Source organism: Hypanus sabinus, chromosome 7 (assembly GCF_030144855.1).
Source record: "Hypanus sabinus isolate sHypSab1 chromosome 7, sHypSab1.hap1, whole genome shotgun sequence".
NCBI lineage: Eukaryota > Metazoa > Chordata > Chondrichthyes > Myliobatiformes > Dasyatidae > Hypanus > Hypanus sabinus.
The window spans coordinates 140,852,969-140,859,101 of NC_082712.1; positions in this window are offsets into that span (position 1 = coordinate 140,852,969).

The following is a 6,133-nucleotide window of genomic DNA, read 5'->3' on the forward strand; positions in this document are numbered from 1 at the left end:
ATTTATTTGCATCAGTTTGCATATCATCATGAAATATTGGGGAACAGTGATGGATTTCTGTAGATAGCTAAAACTGAGGAGGGTGCTCTAGAGTCAAAAGTTTTAGTGAAGTTGCTAGTCACCAGCTAGAGTGGTTGATGCTGCTCCCTGCATTCATCTTGGAGTTGGGAGAGTGAAAGTCATATCCTGTGCCTCCAGATTAATAGAATTGACATTGCATTTAAGGAAGTATAACTTTGGCTATTTGGAGATGACAATTGAGAAGAATCCTCATGATAATTTTCTCTATTGTTGATCATGGAGACATTTCTGTTACCACATTCGGATTTGTTTCCTATCTTCAAAATGATAATGATTATGTCTCTGAGATCTTCTGACATATTCTCCTCTTCCTAGAGGTAGATATGGGGCTGTGTATTTGTGAGTAAACTTCCTCACTCCAAAGTATCAGGCATATCAAATCAAAATATGCAAATGTTACCATAGACTATTTTGAGATTTGTTTTTTTTTTGCAGTTATTTAAAGGACATAAAAGAAATACAAAAGAATTTTATGAAAAACTCTGCATAAGCAGACAAAGACTAACAAACAGCCAATGTGAAAAAGAAGACAAACTGTGCAAATGAGAACATGAATTGTAATGACAACTTGAAAGGGAGTCTGTGGTTTGTGGAATCCGTTCTGAGATGTGGAACTTTGGGAGTGTAATGGATGTAGGGTACTAAATGTTCCTGAGCCTGGTGGTGTGGGAACCAGGCCTCCTGTACCTCCTGCCCAATGATAGTAATGAGAAGAGGGTATTGTATGGATGGTCGAGGTCCTTGTTGATGGAATCAGAATTAGAGTCAAGCTAAATATCACTGGCATATGTTGTGAAATTTGTTGTTATGCCACGGGAGTGCATTGCCATACATGATAATAAAAACTATAATTTATAATATATATATATACAGTGCCTTTAAGAAGTATTCGCCCTCCTCCCTTGGAAGTGTTCATGTTTTATTGTTTTATAACATTGAATCACAGTAGATTTAATTTGTTTTTTTTTACAGTAATCAACCAAAAAAGACACTTTTGTGTCAGTGAAAACAGATCTCTACAAAGTGACTTAAATTAACTATGAATATAATACATAAAATAATTGGTTGCCTAAGTCTTCACCCTCTTTAATATGACACACCAAATTATCACCAGTGCAGCCAACTGGTTTTAGGTCACATATACAGTATAATTAGTTAAATGGAGATCAACCAGTGTGCATTCAAGGTGTTTCAATTGATTGTAGTAACAATACACCTGTATCTGGAAGGTCCAACAACTCTGTTGAAAGGTTATTGAAAAGCACAAGTCAGGAGATGGATACAAGAAAGTTTCCAAGTCACTGAATGTCCCTTGGAGTAGAGTTAAATCAATCATCAAGAAATGGAAAGAATATGGCAGAGCTGTAAATCTGCCTAGAGCAGGCCGTCCTCAAAAACTGAGTGACATTGCAAGAAGGGGACTAGTTAGGTAGACCACCAGGAGACCTATAAAGTCTCTGGTGGAGTTACAAGCTTTGATGACTGAGATGGGAGAGACTGCACAAACAACAACTGTTGCCCGGGTGCTTCAACAGTCGCAGCTTTATGGGAGAGTGGCAAAGAGAAAGCTACTGTTGAAAAACTCACTTGTAATCTCTGCTAGAGTTTGCCAGAAAGCATGTGGGATACTCTGAAGTCAGCTGGAAGAAGGTTCTATGGTCTGATGAAACCAAAATTGAACTTTATGATTACCAGACTAAATGTAATTTTTGACGTAAGCCGAACACCGCACATCACCAAAAACACACCATTCCTACTGTAAAACGTGGTGGTGGCTGCATCAATGCTGTGGGGATGCTTCACTGCAGCAGACCCTAGAAGACTTGTGAAGGTAGAGGGTAAAATGAATGCAGCAAAATACACGGAATCCTGGAGGAAAACCTGTTGCAGTCTGCAAAAGAACTGCAACTTGGGAGAAGATTTGTTTTCCAGCAAGACAATGATCCCAAGCAAAAATCCAAAGCTACATAAGTATGGCCTAAAGCAAGAAAGTTAATGTCCTGAAGTAGCCAAGTCAGTGACTAGATCGCAATTCAAATGAGAATTTGTGGCTGGACTTAAAAAGTGCAGTTCACCCACGACCTCCATGCAATCTGACAGAGCTTGACACACAACACTCTAGAGGAACTCAGCAGGTCGGGCAGCATCCGTGGAAATGAGCAGTCAATGTTTAGGGCTGAGATCCTTCATCAGGTCTCGGCCCAAAACAACTGCTCGTTTCCATGGAAGCTGCCCAACCTGCTGAGTTCCTCCAGCGTGTTGTGCATGTTTCTTTGACCCCAGCATCTGCAGTGTATTTTGTGTTTCCGACAGAGCTTGAGCAGTTTTGTCAAGAATGGGGAAAAATTGCAGTGGCCAGATGTGCAAAGCTGATAGAGACCTATCCACAAACTGCTAAAGAAATATGGCCTCAGTTGTGCCTTCTTTGTAACTGCATCGATATGTTGGGCCCAGGATAGATCCTCAGAGATGTTGACACCCAGGATCTTGAAATTGTTCACCCTTTCCACTTCTGATTCTTCAATGAGGACTGGCGTGTGTACCTTTGTTGTACCCTTTCTAAAGTCCACAATCAATTCTTTGGTCTTACTCATGTTGAGTGCATAACTGTTGCTACGACACTACTGAACCAGCTGATTGATCTCGCTCCTGTACACTTCCTCATCATCCCAGAAATTCTGCCAACATACTTGTAATCATCAGCAAATTTATAGATGGCATTTAAGCCATAGCTAGCCACACGTGGAGGGGTGTAGAGAGAGTATAGCATTGAGTTAAGTATGCATTCTTGAGGTGCATCAGTGTTGAATATAGGTAAGATGGAGATGTCATTTCCGATCTGCACAGACTGTAGACTTCTGGTGAGGAAGTCGAGGATCCATTTGCAGAGGGAGGTACAGAGGTGCAGGTTTTGGAGCTCGTTGATCGGAATTCTAGGAATGACTGTGTTAAATGCAGAGCTGTAGTCAATGAACAGCAGCCTAATGTAAGTATTGGTATTGTCCAGGAGATCCAAGGATGTTGCTTTCCTGTGGCAGCACTCCTTGGTACTGCGCTCAATGAAGGGCAGGGCTTTGCCTATGATGAACTGGAGTGTATCCATCACTTTCTGTAGACTTATTTCATTCCTGAGTATTTCCATACGAGGCCGTGATGCAACCAGTTATGATATGCTCTACTGTGCCCCTATAGAAGTTTCTCAAAGTTTTTAGTGACTTGCCAAATCTATTCAAATTTCTAAGAAAGCAGAGGCACTATTGGTTCTTCTTTGCGATGACATTTTCTGAGACATGAGAAGGCCTTGGAGAGTAGGATTAAGGAAAATCCCAAGGTGTTCTGTACATATATGAAGAACAGGAGGATGACTAGAGTGAGGGTAGGACAGATCAGGGATAAAAGATGAAACATGTGCCTGGAGGTGGAGGAGGTGGGGTTCCTTAATGGAAACTTTCCTTCAATGTTCACCAGTGAGAGGGACTGGCGAATGTGAGGTTAGGACAAATAGGCTAAATGTTAGTTTAGCACGTAATAGGCTAAACCTGGGCCTCTGCAACTGGATCCTTGACTTCCTCATTGGGAGTCCACAGTTAGGGAAGATTGGAAATAACACCTCCTCCTTGCTCATAATCAACACTGGCGCACCTCAAGGATGCATGCTTAGCCCACTGCTATACTCTCTATACACCCACAACTGTGTGACTAGGCATAACACAAATGCCATCTATGAATATGCTGATGACACAACAACTGTTGGCAGAACTTTAGATGGTGACAAGGAGACATACAGGAGTGAGATAGACCAGCTAGTTCAGTGCTGTCAAAACAACAACCTTGCACAACATCAGTAAAACCAAGGAACCGATCGTGGTATTCAGAAAGGGGATGTTGAGGGAACACACATCAGTCCTCATCAAGGAATGAGTGAGAACACAGGACTGTGTATTGTGTGTGAACTTCCTCACTTCCAAGTCTCAGGGATACCAAATTAAAGTATATATATATATATATTACCATATACTACCTTGAGATTCTTGCAGGCATTTACCGAAAATAAAAGCAATGCTATAGAATTTCATGAAACAGACAAAGACAGACAAACAACCAAAGTGAAAAAGAGGCAAACTGTGCAAGTAAGAACATGAATTGTGAAGAGTGCTATGCAAACGGTTTAGGTACATATATACAGTTAGGTTGCCTACAACTTTTGCACAGTACTCTATTAACTTCAAGTATTGCACTATACTGCTGCAGCAAAAAAAATCATAAACTACAGGAGTGATGATAAATCTGATTCTGATATGGGGTTCTGTTGTGCACTGAGAGTGGGAAGGGGGCAGGTATAGGGGAATCATGTTTGGGAAAAGGGGAAGGGAGAGAGAAGAGGGCAGGAAGCACCAGAGAGACATTCTGTAGTGATCAATAAATCAATTGTTTGGAACCAAATTACCTTCCCAGGTGTCTCAGGGCTGGGTGTGTCTGCACCAGTGCCAGCCCCGCCCTGGCACTCCTTCTCTGCCACCTGCCCCACACCTCTCCCACAGCACTCCACCCTCACCATTCTCAACATCCCTTTGCTCCTGCCAGATTTATAATCTCACTCTCCACTCCACATTGACAAATACAGTACTGTGCAAAAGTCTAAGCACCCTAGTTATATGTGCCTAAGACTTTTGTGCAGTACAGTATGTATTTCTTATTGTAATTTATATTTTTTTTATTATGTACTGTTGCTGCACAGCAACGTATTTTATAATATATGCCAGTGTTATTAAACCTGATCCTGACTCTGGAACATGTCAAGGTCATGAATAGGAACTTTTGTAAAACATTGTGTTGTACAAGTCCCTAGAGCCAGATGGGATCTACCACTGGATATCATGGGAACTGAGGAAAGAGATTGTTGCACCTTTGACAAAGATCTTTGTATCAGCACTGGCCGCAGGAATAGTACTAGAAGATTGGAGGGTGGCAAATATTATCCCTTTGTTCATAAAAGGTAATAGGTGTAACCCTGGGAATTACAGACCTGTGAGTCTTAAGCAACACACACAAAATGCTGGAGGAACTCAGCAAATCAGGCCTCATTTATAGAAATGAATAAACAGTTGACATTTTGGGTTGAGATCCTTCTTTAGGACTGAGAAGGAAAGGCAAATACACCAGAATACAAAGGTGGGGTGGGGGAATGGGGAAGGTGGCTAGCTGGAAAATGATAGGTGAAATGCATATGCAAAAGCTCAAGGGCTGCAGAAGAAGGAATGCGATAGGAGAGGAGAGTGACCACAGGAGAAAGGGAAGGAGGAGGGTGCCCAGGGTTGAGTAGTAGGCAGGTAAAAGAGGTAAAAGGTCAGGGTGGGGAACAGAAGATGGGGTTGGATAGTCTTGAGTCTTACGTCAGTGGTGGGCAAACTATTGAGGTGAATTCTTAGAGATAGGATTTATGAGCATTTGAAAAAGCTCAACTGACTACAGATAGTTAGCATGGCTTTGTGAGAAACAGGTCAAGCCTCATGAGCCTGATTTAATTTTTTAAGGAAGTGACAAAACAAATTGTTGAAGGTAGAGCAGTAGATGTAGGGCATATGTATTTTAATAGGAAGTTTGACAATGTTTCCCATACTAGTTTCATTCAGAAAGACAAACCTGAGATCCAGGGAAAACATGGCTGTTTGGATTTGAAATAGGTTTGCCCACAAAAGGAGATGGTGGTAGTAGATGGAACATATCCTGCCTGGAGGTCAGTCACTAGAGGTGTTCTGCTGGGATCTGTTCTGGGACCCCTGCACTTTATAGTTTTTATAAGTCACTTAGATGAGGAAGTAGAAGGGTGGGTTAGTAAGTTTGCAGATGACACAAAGGTTGTTGGTGGTGTACATAGTGTAGAAAGTAGTTGTAGGTTACCAAGGGACACTGACTGCATGCAGAGTCAGGCAAATGGAGTTCAATCCAGTTTAGTGTGAATTCATACACTTTATAAGGTCAACCATGAAGGCAAAGTTCAATGTTAATGGCATGATTAAAAGCAGTGAGAAGGAACAGAGGGACCTTAGGA